A 14378-nucleotide genomic window follows, 5' to 3' on the forward strand; every position below is an offset into this window, starting at 1 on the left:
ATAACTTCAGTAAATTGAGGGAGATCCCTCAGCTGATCAATCAGAAAAGGTCACAGAAAAATAATCAAAGACAGGTCAAAATTTTAATCCTAGTAACAGCCCTGTTAGTTCCCCTGATACAAATTGAAGCTTGGAGAGGTTAAATAACTTGTTCAAAGTCACACTGCTAATAAATAATAAAGATTTGAACCCAGAGCTGATTCCAAATCCTTGGCTTTGCCCTCCATACCTAATTAAGTTGTAACTAAGTGTACCTCAGCTGTTGTCGTATAATCCTTTTTAAAACCTTGATTTACACTGTGATAACGGAGAAAACATACATAAGAGTGCATATATCTGTGTGTGTATATTATATATGTGTGTATACATCTATGGTAAATATATATCGAGACATTTTTGTTTATATATATTTGTATTTGTTATTGTTACACAGCCAGCACCCATATAATTGCCACCATTTAGGGCAAAATAGAACATTGCAGCCCCAGAAGCTCCTGTATGCCTTTCTCTTCCTCCTGGAAGTAACCATTAATTTGACCCTTATGATAATTGTTTAATCACTTTTTCTTACTAAATCACCTCTATAAGGATTCACAAACAATATAGTTTGGTGGTTTTTTCCCCCTGTTTTGCACTTTTGAAAGGAATCATACTGTTTATATTCTTTTGTATCCTGCTTCTTTTGCTCAATATAATGTTTGTGAATGCATCTGTGTTGTATGTAGCCATAGATAATTTTCATTGCTATGTTGTGTTGCATTCAGTGGGTCATAAACATTTTCTTTATCCTGGAATTCATTTCTTCATTCCCATTGTCACTCTCCTAATTCAAGCATTCAGTATATGTTTTCTTATTAATTAAATTATCCCAGTGACCCCTAACTGTCTCCTCATCTCCAGGCTCTCTCTGATGGTTGGCAGAGTAATTTTTCTGGAGGTCAACACTGATCATGTGCCTCCCGTTAAAAGTTGTTGTCAAAAGAGAGGAAGAAGAAAGGCTGGTGGTAGACAGTGACCATATTATTCAAGGCATTGGTGACCATTTTAAGGATTGTGGTTTTTATTCTAAAGGCAATGGAAAGCCCTTTCTGGCTGATAGCTTTGACTTTCTAAGTTCAGTTACTCCTACACCAGAGTCCCTAGACCATCAGCTTAGACCCTTTTGATAATTATGTCTGCAATAATACAATCAAGTGTGCTAGGCCCTTATTATGCTCTGCATAGTGCCTTGGGATTGCTTAGGCTGCTAGTTGGTTCTGTCAGCCCTGGCCCCATTGGTTGCCAATTCTCTTTCATTACTCTGTAATGAACTATTATGTGCCTAGCATATCTCACAGATGAGGCCATATAAGTTAATGCATTTGTGGATTAAATGTGACGACTTTTGATAGTACAATAGTGAACTATTAATTTTGCTAAAAATGGCAAGTGAAAGAAAAATAAATGGAATAACTAAGAATTGTAAGATTCAGCTCAAAATCTCACCTAAGTGCCCTAGGGTAAAGACATTTCAAGTATCTTAACAGACATCTCTGATTCATACCATTAAATATATGAGAATCACAGAATGTTAGAGCAAGAAGAGGCTTCCATAGTTATAAATGTAGTTACAGACTATAATTTTCCCCCCTCTTGCTGTCATCTTACAGACTCTAGTAGAGAGGTTGGCAAACTTTTTTGTAAAGGGACAGATACTAAATATTTTCAGCTTTGCGGACTGTATGGTCTCTGTCACAGCTACTGAACTCTGCCTTTGTAGGGTGAAAGCAGCCATAGACAATATGTAAATGATTGGGTCTGGCTATGTTCCAATAAAATTTTATTGGTGGCAGGCAAGATTTAACCCCTGGACTGTAGTTTGCCAACCCCTGCCTTAATGTATAATTTCAGTCCTCATTGCTGTTTTTTTGTTGTTTTGGTTTATTCCTTAGTTTTTAAAAATTAAGATCTAATTTACACTCAATAAAATGTAACAGCTCGGCCGGGTGCGGTGGCTCACTCCTGTAATCCCAGCACTTTGGGAGGCCAAGGTGGGTGAATCACGAGGTCAGGAGTTCGAGACCAGCCTGGTCAACATGGCAAAACTCCGTCTCTGCTAAAAAGACAACAATTAGCTGGGTGTGGTGGTGGGTGCCTGTAATCCCAGCTACTCAGGAGGCTGAGGCAGGAGAATTGCTTGAACCTAGGAAGCGGAGGTTGCAGTGAGCCAAGATTGTACCATTGCACTTTAGCCTAGGTGACAGAGAGAGACTCTGACTCAAAAAATAAAAATAAAAAATAAAAAATAACAGCTCTTGAGTGCAGTGTCTGATGAGTTTTTGACAAACTATTCACCTGTGTAATCCCACTGTCCTAATCAAGATATAGAGTATTTCCGTTGCCCCAGAAATTTCCTTCGTGCCCCTTTCCCATCAGTCCTTACCCCTGCCCCCAGAGGTTAACCACTGTTCTGGTTTCTATTCTCATAGAATAATTTAGCCTGTTCTTGAACTTCATATAAATAAAATTACACAGTGCATGTCTGAGTGTATGGCTTCTTTCACTCAACTTATTTGTGAGAGTCATCCATGTTGTTGAGGGTGTCAGTAGTTCATTCCTTTTATTACTGAATAGCATTCCATTTTATGAATATACCAAGGTTTTATGAATATCCTTGTATTAGTTTCCTAGGGCTGCCTTAACAAATGACTACAAACATGGTGGCTTAAAACAACAAAAGGTTATTCTCTCATAGCTCTGGAGGCCAGAAGCCCAAAATCAGGGTATTGGCAGGGCTGTGCTCCCTCTAAAGACTCTAGGGGATAATCCTGCCTTGCTTCTTCCAGCTTCTGGTGGCTCCAGATATGCCTTGGTTTGTGGCAGCATAGCTCCAATCTCTGCCTCTGTCTTCATATGGCCTTCCTCCCTGTGTCTCTATGTCTTTCTTATCTTCTATCTCTTATATGGACAGTGTCATTGATCTCATCTCAAGATCCTTAATTACACCTGCAAAAATCCTTTTCCCAAATAAGGGCACATTCACAGTTTCTGGGTGGACTCTTTTAGGGGGTCACTATTTAACCTACTATAATATCACAGTTTGTCAAGTCACCTAATAATATACATCTGAAGTATTTCTTTTTTGTTGTTATTATGAATAAAGCTGCTATGAGTCATACCATACCAGGCTTTTCGTAGATTTGTTTTCAGGCTCACAGTTTTTGAATTCCAGTTTTAATTATCTTAATATAAAATGTGATTAATTTTCTTTTTAGTGATAATTACCCATAATATTTTTAATTTTGGCAGGAATTTCTGTAAGAATTGTTCAACCTGTATACATCTGATTTAGATATTTTGTACAACTGAAAACATAATAATGCCAAGATATAAGATATGGAATTCTACTATCTTCATTTTTGTTTCTCAAGATACCATCAAGAAATGAACAAGTTCCATGAGGCCGTGGCTTTAACTCCTTAAAATATCGGGAGTACCTGATTGAAGCGAAAAAAAAAAAGCAAAAAACAACAACAGCAACAAAAAACAAAGACAATTTGACTCCATTGTGTCTTCTGTTTTGTTATGATGCTTTATTAGTGCTTGCAGGTATGACCTAGGCTAAATTTGATACATTTATCTCATATGGGAATGACTAATACTGACCTTACACTGTTTTGGAATTTAAATGCAGCTCCTTAATAAACAACCAAATAAAGCCATTCATCTGGACTGCCCTCCCACCCTTAGATTCTGATAGACCTAAATACTACTGGTATGTGGTTTAGAGGCTTTCCGGCTGTATTTAAGAGTGTGTGTCTGAATCCCACTTTGCAATGAAATCTTCTTAGAGAGCAGGAACTCGGTCTCATTTATTTGTGTATCTCACAACTCTGGGCCCAGCTCAGTGCTTTCTTAATCTTACAGGTGTTTCCTGGCTAAATAGTACCTGTTAATAAAAATTAAGGAAGAGAGTATCTTATTTCATAGTAGAGTAATTCCACTAATGTAGAACAATTCCAGCTAATGAAATTTTTAGAAATAGGTTTAATGAATGATTCCTTTTTTTAATCCACTAGAAAGTCTCTATGATTATTATTTATTACGCTGGTGGTTTCTTACTGAATATTTGTTCCCTTTGTTTAAAATTCTAGGAACTGGTGAGTGGCTTCACTACTCATTTATAAAAGCAATTTAAAACACTTCTCAGTCCCTGTTGACACTTGGCAAATCTAACAGAGAAAAGTAGAGTTCTCATTATACTTTTTAGACAGCTTTAAAATGTGGTCCTGTAAATGATTTGGAGTTTTTTTTAATGGGCACAGAATTATGTAATGTGCTTTGTCATTACCACTCCAATCTTTTGCAATGTCTTTAAATCAAAAATCTTATTTAACTGTTTTAGAAAAGTATAGATACAGCTTCATTATTTGGAATAGAATTACTTTGAAACTTTTGGGTAAATAAATTTGGAAGTTTCAACTAATCCTGATTTCCATTTTACTTTATTCTGTTCCTTTTATTTCCCTTTTGGTTGTAATAGTTTTACCTCTGAAATCAGAGTTGACAAACATATCCTATTGAAACCATATTTTCTTCATTTTTGACAAAATTATTCACAGGATGAGGTGTAACAGAAAAGACAGTGAAGACTATGACAACACAGCCACATGCTAGATAGTGTAACTTATGATAAGTATATTTAAAGGCACATAGTGCTATTTTCAAAAACACAATTTAAAATCAAATAGGCATTTTAAAGTCATTTCGTGTGTGGCATTATTAACCAGATAATATTATTAGCCAGGATTTCTAAGATATCTTCCACTAGTTCAGGAATATTTTCAACTGTAAGTAACAGAATAACAGACTAATAGATCTTAAACTAGAGAAGTTTGTCTAACAACAAGAGTTAGGTGCCTTCTGGCATCAGTTTAGTGGCTTAATGTGAGGGCTCTGGATTGGTATCTCTGTGATTTCCTTTGCCTTCTCTTCATAGTCACAAGATGGATGCAAAAGCTCCAAGCACCAAAATTTTCAAACGTAGGAAGCAGGAGATATGACTAGACAGATCTTTCTCCTTTTTTTTTTTCCAGACCAGGGAAGACATTTTTCTTTTTTCAAATCATCCATTGAGTAGATTTCTCCTGCATTTCATTGACCAGAATGTGTCACATGACTATCTCTAGCTATAAAGGAGGCTGGGAAAATAATTGTTTACTTTCACCTCTTAATTAGAGGGAGGCAAGGAAGAAGGGGTTGGGAATGACTTTTGCGTAACCAGTCACATATTGTATATACTAGGTGTTGGGTAACTATATGTTAAGTGATCCATACTCTTAAACAGAGCTAATGTTCAGGTATACATCCACCCCTTCATTATCTTTCCTATCAAATTTGTATTTTCTTTTCCTCATTTGTTCAGAAACAGAAGTTCTTAGTTGTACTACTAGTTATCAGCAAACATTTATATCTATCTATCTATATATATATATATTTATATCAGCAAACATTTATATTTATATGGAATACATTAGTATTTATTCTGTGACTGGAGAGAGAATAAGGAATGGCTTTATATAAGACATTTATCCATTCATTCAATAAATATTTATCGAGTACCTATTATATTCCAGGTTTTTGAGACATCTGTGGGGAAAACAAAGTGCCCTGCCCTCAAGAGAGCCCACATTCTAACAGAGCATATCGACATTTTTAAAAGGTGAGTAGGATTTTTATAAATTTGATGAGAGGGGATTGCATTTCATTCAAAGTGAACAGCATGAGCCAAGATATGGACTTGTGCATAGGCATGCCCTGTTTGTGGAGCACCAAGTAGCTCCGTGAAGTGTAGAACACATGATGAGGACTGAAAGGGCAGCTCACTGTCAGATTGTGAGCAGGGAAATGTGAGTTTTTCCAGATCAGAACTAGCATCTTACAAAGTTAGTACTGAAGCTTAGTAGACATCTTCACCTGGAGGACCTATAGACACTTCAAATTATCGTGTCTCAAATAGACTCGGTATATTAATACTTCTCATGAAACCTGTGCTTCTCCTTTATTTCCTAACTTGTTAAATGGCACTGCTGTTTTTCTGGTTTAGGCCTTCACCATTTCTCACCTGGGTTATTGCCATTATTTCTTGCCTTTTGAATCCATTCTCTCTCAAACTGCCAAGTGATTTTTGGCTGGGCATGGTGACTCATGCTTGTAATCCCAGCACCTTGGGAGGCTAAGGTGGGAGGATCACTTAAGCCCAGGAGTTCAAGACCAACCTGGGCAATATAGTAAGACCTCAATATAGTAAGACCTTCATATATCAAGACCTTGATTAGCCAAGGGTGGTGTTGTGTGCCTGTAGTCCCAGCTAATCAGGAGGCTGATGTGGGAGAATCACTTGAGCCCACTGCACCACTGCACTCCAGCACTCCAGCTTGGGCACCAGAATGAGACTCTGTCTAAAAAAAATTAAAGTGATTTTTTTTCTAAAACTTACATAACCCAGAAGTTAGATAGGGGACATAGATTATGGAATATCTGTAAATTTGAGGGATGGGGTACTGCAGAGGGAGCAAATATTTGTATTAGTTCTCTATTACCATGTAACAAATTACCACAAATTTAGAGAGGTTTAAAACAATACCCATTTATTATTCCACAGTTTCTGTGGGTCAGGAGTCACAGGCACAGTTTAGCTGGGTCTTCTGCTTAAGGTCTCACAAGGCTGCAAAGTATGGACAGGCAGAATGGCTATTATTAAAAAATTGAAAAAACTAACCGATGTTGGTGAGGCTGTGGAGAAAAGGGAATGCTTACACACTGTTGGTGGGAATGTAAATTAGTTCAGCTACTGTGGAAAGCAGTCTGGAGATTTCTCAAAGAACTTAAAACAGAACTACCATATGACCCAGCAATTCCGTTAGTGGGTATATATTCAAAAGAAAACAAATCATTCTACCAAAAAGACACGGCACTACATGTTCATCACAGCACTATTCATAATAGCAAAGACATGGAATCAATCTAGGTGCCCATCAATAGCTGGCTGGATAAAGAAAATGTGGTACATATACACTATAGAACGGTGCCATAAAAAAAGAACAAAATCACGTCCCTTGCAGCAACATGGACGGAGCTGGAGGCCATTATCCTAAGCAAATTAACACAGGAAGAGACAGCCAAATACCAGCCTGGCATGGTGGCTCATGCCTGTAATCCCAACACTTTGGGACGCCGAGGCAGGAGGATCTTTTGAGCCCAGGAGTTTGAGACCAGCTTGGGCAACATGACAAAACCCCGCCTCTACAAAAAAAAAATACAATTAGCTGGGCATGGTGGTGTACTCCTGTAGTTCCAGCTACTCAGGAGACTGAGGTGGGAGGATCACCTGAGCCCAGGGAGGTCGAGGCTGCAATGAGCCTTGATTAGGCCACTGCACTCTAGCCTGGGTGACAGAGTGAGACCCTGTCTCAAAAACAAAAAGAAAATCAAATACTGCTTGTTCTTATAAGTGGGAGCTAAACATTGGGTACACATGAACACAAAGATGAAAACAATAGACACTGAGAATTCCAAAAGGGGAGGGAGAGTGGGGGACAAGCAATGAAAAACTGCCTATTGGGTACTATGTTCAGTACCCGGGTGACAAGGTCTTTCGTACCCCAAACCTCAGCGTCAAGCAATATACCCAGGTAACATACCTGCACATGTACTCCCTGACTCTAAAATAAAATTTGAAAAAAAAAAAAAATGTGTGGACAGGGCTGTGTTCTCATTTGGCAACTTGACTGGGAAAGAATCTGCTTCCAGTTTCACTCAGGTTGTTGGCAAACTTCATTTCCTTGTGTTGGTAAGGCTGAGCCCCAGCTTCTTTCTGGCTATTGGCTGGAGGATGCCTTTAGCACCTAGAGACCACCTGTAGTTCCTAGAGGCTACTTACGTGTGGCCTTTTCCAACTTGGCTGCTTACTTCATCAGACCAACTTGGCTGCTTACTTCATCAGACTAGAGTGAGTCTGTGAGCAAGACTAAGCAATATAATTATGGGAGTGATATCCCATCACCTTTGCCATATTTTATTAGTTATAAACAAGTTACAGGTCCTGCCCACACTCAGAGAGGTATGAACACCAGAGATGTGAACACCAAGAGGCAAAGATCATGGGGAGCCACCTTATGGTGTGTTTATCATATTTTCAGAGTCTTCTCTGTCCTTGGGGTCCGCTTCACAAATACCGTCTCTGGGATTGATCTTGAAGTGAAGCCTGGTTTCTGCCAACGAACAAACCAAAAAAAAAAACAACCACTCAAAGTGTTTATAAGTTAGTATTTTATAGAAGATATAGGGGCCCTCTGCATTTGGCAATTTTGCTGGTTTTTCTCACTTTTCTCCCGTTTTCCTACAGTTGTCCTAGGAAATTCCTTCTCCCTCTGGAAAGCACAGCAGTCCAGCTTTTCTAGGCTTCCACTCACAAATATATACAGTCAAACTGCTTCAGGGCTCAGCACGACAAATTTAGTCCATATTGTTTAGAAAGCAGTAGGGATTAAAATAGAAAAGCTTTTCCCCACATTATATCCAAATTTGATCCTGTTTCTCCTTTGCTTAAAAAGCCCTTTAATGCTTGCTTCCCTATTGCTACATAATAGGTATAAAAATTACGGAATAAATTTGAATTCCCAAGTATGACGTGTGAGACCTTCCCTGATTTGGTACTTGCCTGATTTCTGGTTACCCCCACCCTGTACTATAAGGCCCAGATTTTAGCGAATTATTTTATAGCTTGCTTCCTGGTTCAGAAACTTGACTCCCACTGTTCTTTTTCCCTCCAATGCCAGTTGTCTGTCTCCCTTTCTGTCACTCCCTCCTCTAGACATCTACTGTAGTATTATTTCCTCTAGGAAGCTTTTCCTGTCTTCTTATTTTGTAAACTCACAGAACCTTGTATGAACTGATACTAGTATCTATAACACTTTTATAAACTTGTTTATATGCCTGTATCTTTTTAGAAAACTTGAAGAGGTTGTCCTATCACAAAGATAAATACAGGTCACAGCAGGACAGAGGGGATAGCTGGAGTATATATCTGAAAGTAATTAACATGAAAGTGGTATTTGAAGTCATGGAGTAGACGAGATCATCCAGAGGAAAATAGAAGAAGGCAGAACAAAGCAGTATAGAACCTGTAATTAGGATGCCCAGTGAAGTATAAAACCAACTTCTGTTTACAGTTCACCAGGTCTTTAGGCGCTATTTGTATATTGCTTGTTTTTTGAATTACTTTTAGTCTACACTAGATTAGTCAAATGTTGTAGAGTAGTGTGGATTCTGACAATAGTCTAAATAAGGTATACGATGAGAATTTTCATTTAAGGAAAAAATATTCCTCATGAAGGAATTAATTTTAAGGAACCTCAGATAAAATACTCTCTATGTTTTATAATTTGAGCAACTTAAATAATTTTTCAGTCTCCTGCCAGTTTAATTTCAGTAAATTCCTGTCCTAAATAGCATTTCTATTACACACCATAACATACAAACTTACAACCTTGTGGCCTCAGTTATTTTCTTGAAATGATGAGCCCTGAGTGAATTAAAGGTCTTAATGTTCAGAGATAAGAGCTCAATTTCTCCAGATTTTATGTAGTCACTCTTTGTAATAATTCAGTAAGTACATTGAATATCTATCATATGAATCTGTTATTGCCTTTGTTGGTTTGATTGTTTTCTGACAGATGGCTTCCATAAGATATTTGTAAACTTCGTCAACCTAGTATAATGTCACTTCCTCAAATTTAATTTTTGGTTTTAAAAATACTATAAATTAGAATTAAATTGCAAGCAAAACTCAGTTTTAATCTTCAAGTTCTTTCGTACAGAACAGTCTTATATTTAGTATTCCTTCCTTCAAAATAAGTTTATTGCTGAAATTATTCACAGTTTGAGAAGTGAGACAAATTGTTGTGATAAGATTTTGAGAGAGGAAAACATACTTATAATGGTTTTAAATTTATTAACTTTTTTTGCTAATATGTTTGTGAGAGATTAGTAAAAGCCTTTTATATTTATTTATTAAGAATAGAGTTTTATGTTATTCCACTTGCATTGCCATAAAGAAATACCTGAGGCTGGGTAACTTACGAAGAAAAGAGGTGTGATTGGCTCATGGTTCTGCAGGATGTACAAGAAGCATGGTGCCAGTATCTGCTTCTGGTGAGGGCCAGAAGCTTCCAATCATGGTGTAAGGCAAAGAGAGAGCAAGCACATCACATGGCAGGAGTGGGAGCAACAGAGAGAGACAGGGGAGGTGTCACACTCTTTTAAACAACCAGATCTCATGTGAATTCAGAGCTGGAACTCACTCATTATCTCAAGAATGGCGCTAAGCCATTCATGAGGGATCCCCTCTTATGGTCCAACACCTTCCTCTAGGCCCCTCCTCCAACAATGGGGATTACATTTATTTTCCTTTTCTTTTTCTCTTTTTTTGAGACAGGCTCTCACTCTGTCGCCCAGGCTGGAGTGCAGTGGCGCAATCCTGAATCACTGCCACCTACGCCTCCTGGGTGCAAGTGATTCTCTCACCTCAGGCTGCCCTGGGACTACAGGTGCTCACCACCACGCCTAATTTTTGTAACTTTTGTAGAGATGGGGTTTTGCCATGTTGCCCCTGTTGGTCTCAAATGCCTGAACTCAAGCAATCTGCTTGCCTCAGCCTTTCAAAATGCTGGGATTACAGATGTGAGCCACTGCACCCAGCCGGGGATTACATTTTAACATGAGATTTGGAGGGAACAAACATCCAAATCTCATACTAAGTTCTGTATTAATAATTTGTGATACATTCCTGTTATACTGCTCTCAAATTATTTTGAAATGAAATGGAGGATTTTATTCATCAGAATTCCTATGGCATTGCCCCTCCTAATGTTGGGAGGTGGTGTGCTTCTCCCTACTCTTCTGTTTTCATGTGGAGGGACTTCCCCAGAGTAGTAGCACTCTGACCTCTTATTCCACCTGGTTGGTGGCTGACAGCCATTAATCTACAGATCATAACCGCGTGGAGTGAATCTATCAAAAAAATCATATGCACATAAACGTTCAGTTCTGGACCAAACTGAGTCAGTTTCAATTTCTGTTCTGGGGTCTGATTTGGGGACAGAATGTGAGTGGGATAGGGCAGAATATGTTAGGAAACATTAGCTAGCTCATTTAGCCCTCAGCCCTAACCCTCATTCCACAAACAGTTTTATCAATAATAAAAGTGACAATTTGACCTCTAACTTCCTAGTTGGAGTCACTAAGATTCCTTCCAGTTCTGAAATTCCGTGATCTTAAATGAAATTAAATGGGTGGGTACACTCACTGAGCATATGGGTTCAAAACCCAGTAGAAAGCAATAGGCTTATCAAAAGTACATCTACTTCTTGATTTAAATTGTAAATTGTCCCTGACACTTTTCTTTCTCTTAAGGGAGAATAAAACTTAATAAATTTGACATGAAATGAGTAGTTTTGTTTTGTTCCTGTCTTCAGCCAGAGACAACCTGGCATGGATTCTTTTTCTTTCCTTTTCTTTTTCTTTCTTTCTTTTTTTTTTTTTTTTTTTGAGATGGAGTTTTGCTCTTTCACCCAGTCTGGAGTGCAGTGGCGCCCTCTCGGCTCATTGCAACCTCCGCCTTCCGGTTTCAAGCGATTCTCCTGCCTCAGCCTCCCGAGTAACTGGGATCACAGGCGCCCGCCACCATGCCAGGCTAATTTTTATATTTTTAGTAGAGACGGGGTTTCACCATGTTGGCCAGGCTGGTCTTGAACTCTTAACTTCATGATCTGCTCGCCTTAGCCTCCCAAAGTGCTGGGATTACAGTTGTGAGCCACAGCGCCCAACCCAACATGGACTCTTAATATGACAAATCCAGACCATCAGGAGATAGGCCTGAGGGAGAGGGAGTTGTAGAAAGAGAGATCTTGATTCCTTCTGAGTTATTCTAGCACCAACATTATCTTGCAAAGGTGGGATCTGGCGACCTTGCAGCTAGGAGAAGGACAAATACATGGAGTTAGGATAAAAGTGTCTGGCTTGGGTTGGGCGAGGTGGCTCACGCCTGTAATCCCAACATTTTGGGAGGCCAAGGCGAGCTGATCACAAGGTCAGGAGATCGAGACCATCTTGGCTAACACGGTGAAACCCCGTCTCTACCAAAAAATAAAAAAAAAAAAAAAAACAAAATTAGCCTGGAGTGGTGGCGGGCGTCTGTAGTCCCAGCTACTCAGGAGGATGAGGCAGGAGAATGGCGGGAACCCGGGAGGCGGAGCTTGCAGTGAGCGGAGATCGCGCCACTGCACTCCAGCCTGGGCGACAGAGCAAGACTCTGTCTCAAAAAAAAAAAAAAAAAAGAGTCTCTGACTTGTTCTTCAGGACATTTTTATGCCTCAAAAAGCCTAGGATAGGAACTGAGAAAAACACTTCTCCTTAATGTACTGGGTAAAGTATGGTGCCACCCCTGCTCTAGATCTGAAGGGAATAATTCAGCCTGATAAAATTTCATAGTCACAAGCACATTACCAAGTGAAGTATCATCTAGGATAAACCTGGTTTTAAATTAAAAGTTCCCCCTAGAGGCAACTATTTCAATTCAATGCCATTTTTTCTCAGTCTATCACATGTAGTTTTCTGGTAATAGAAGAAATATGGAAATAGATAATTGAAAGAACAATGTGAAACTAAATATAAAAGCGTGGCATTTAATTGTCAGTAATGTTAAGTACATATCTAAAACTAAACACTGAAATTGTGTGTTTTCATGTTCCATAACTTAATTTCCCAAAACATATCTGAAAATGCCTAACATGTAGTAGAACACTGAATTTCATACATGTTGAGTAAAACTGAGGAGAGCCAGCCCTAGTTGTAGCCTCCTTAGTAATAATAAATAGGTAAGTTAATAGGAAATAACATACTGTTGTGTGCGTCTGTTTTGTAAAAATAATGAAACAATAAATAAATGTGATATTTAATGGCTTTCTATATTTTTATATAATTTCTATATTAACAGCCATTAAAAAGTACCCCAAAAAGCCAGAAAAATAAAGAGGTAAGTGTTACAGCAGATGGTAAATGCTGGCCAATTATGTAACTCACTACTCAAAGTTACTTAGGTAGAGAGCCAAAATTTTCTACATTTGGAGTATGCTAGTTTCATATTATTTAACAATATAATATGGTAAAATGGTGCTTTTTGGGTTTACATTATACAAATTCTGCCAAAAAGAAATACCATACCAGTTTTAGTGGGTATTCCATATATTTATTGCAAGAAATAAATCCAATAATCAAATTTTTTTTCAGTATCAAAATAGATTTTTCCTTGTATGTTTAAAATACTCATGTCATACTTAACAGCATTGTCTGCCTTTAGGGTTGGTATCTCTGCCAGAGTTTGAATGTCAAAGTGAAAATGTCTGAAATCTCATGAGTCAGTTTCATAACAGCTTAATTTATTCATAATAAATACCTATAGATTGAAAACAAATGCTTGTGGGCAGGCATGTGTTCCTCTGATCACCCGTTTTAGGTGTCTGTGTTACTCTGTATATAGTTTTCAAGGTTTGGGCCTGTGAAATGTCAGGGTCTCTAGAAATGCCATAAATGAACTAACTACAAAATGAAAACCTTGAACTTTTTGTGTTATTACAATGTAAAAAAGGTTCACTCCTTGAACAGGTGCAGTGTTTCAGATGGGTAGAATTTGAATAATGCCCCAAGCTATATGTGTACAGTAATGTCCCAAGTTACTTCCAATAATTGGTTTAAAATGTCCTAAGGAAATCTAAGAATCAGAATTCTTCACAACTCTTGCTGTTTCTCTTCTGGTGGAAGAAACATAATACATCTCCGTGTGTCTTTTTTTTTTAAAGCTCTACTATATAGACTAACAGTAATATAGACAATTTCCTAATACATTTTCCGGGCTAGGTACAATGCAGTAAAATTCTTAGGTGAGATGTTGTGAATTCTATGCAATTAAAAAAATTCATCATCTGTAGGAAATGTTCCTTTAAGAAATTCAGTCCAAAATTCTTCACAATTTTTTTTATCTTCAGTCACAGCTAGAAAAAATCCAGCAAGATAGTTCTTTAGGCCAGTACTATACCTTGTGACATCTGTAAACCTTATCATGAGACTGAAATATCACTGGAAATATTGTTATATGGAGGAAATTCTGTAAATGATATTTGGTATATATGGGTTAAAAGAAATATTTTGGTAAACTACTTGAGGCTGGTGAGTGGGACCTCCTTCCCATAGGGCATGCTGAGAATAATAATTTTTTTTTGTTTGTTTGTTTTTTTAAGAGACAGGGTATCATAATGTTGCCCAGGCTGGTCTCGAACTCC

The 14378-nt window shown here is 38.1% G+C and overlaps 1 long non-coding RNA gene across 2 annotated transcripts in view; it reads left to right on the forward strand.

Moving 5' to 3' along the window:
- Nucleotides 1-14378, forward strand: part of LOC115894263 — a 134665-nt gene that overhangs the window by 33036 nt on the left and 87251 nt on the right. Inside the window, exons 1-2 of one of the 2 annotated variants that reach the window (XR_004054342.1) lie at nt 3401-3588; nt 5616-5701. This is a non-coding gene — a long non-coding RNA (uncharacterized LOC115894263). Of the gene's footprint in view, nt 1-3400; nt 3589-5615; nt 5702-14378 lie in introns of those variants that run through there. The other variant, XR_004054341.1, reaches the window with a different exon arrangement.

The sequence above is a fragment of the Rhinopithecus roxellana genome, chromosome 17 (genome assembly GCF_007565055.1).
Source record: "Rhinopithecus roxellana isolate Shanxi Qingling chromosome 17, ASM756505v1, whole genome shotgun sequence".
Classification (NCBI taxonomy): domain Eukaryota; kingdom Metazoa; phylum Chordata; class Mammalia; order Primates; family Cercopithecidae; genus Rhinopithecus; species Rhinopithecus roxellana.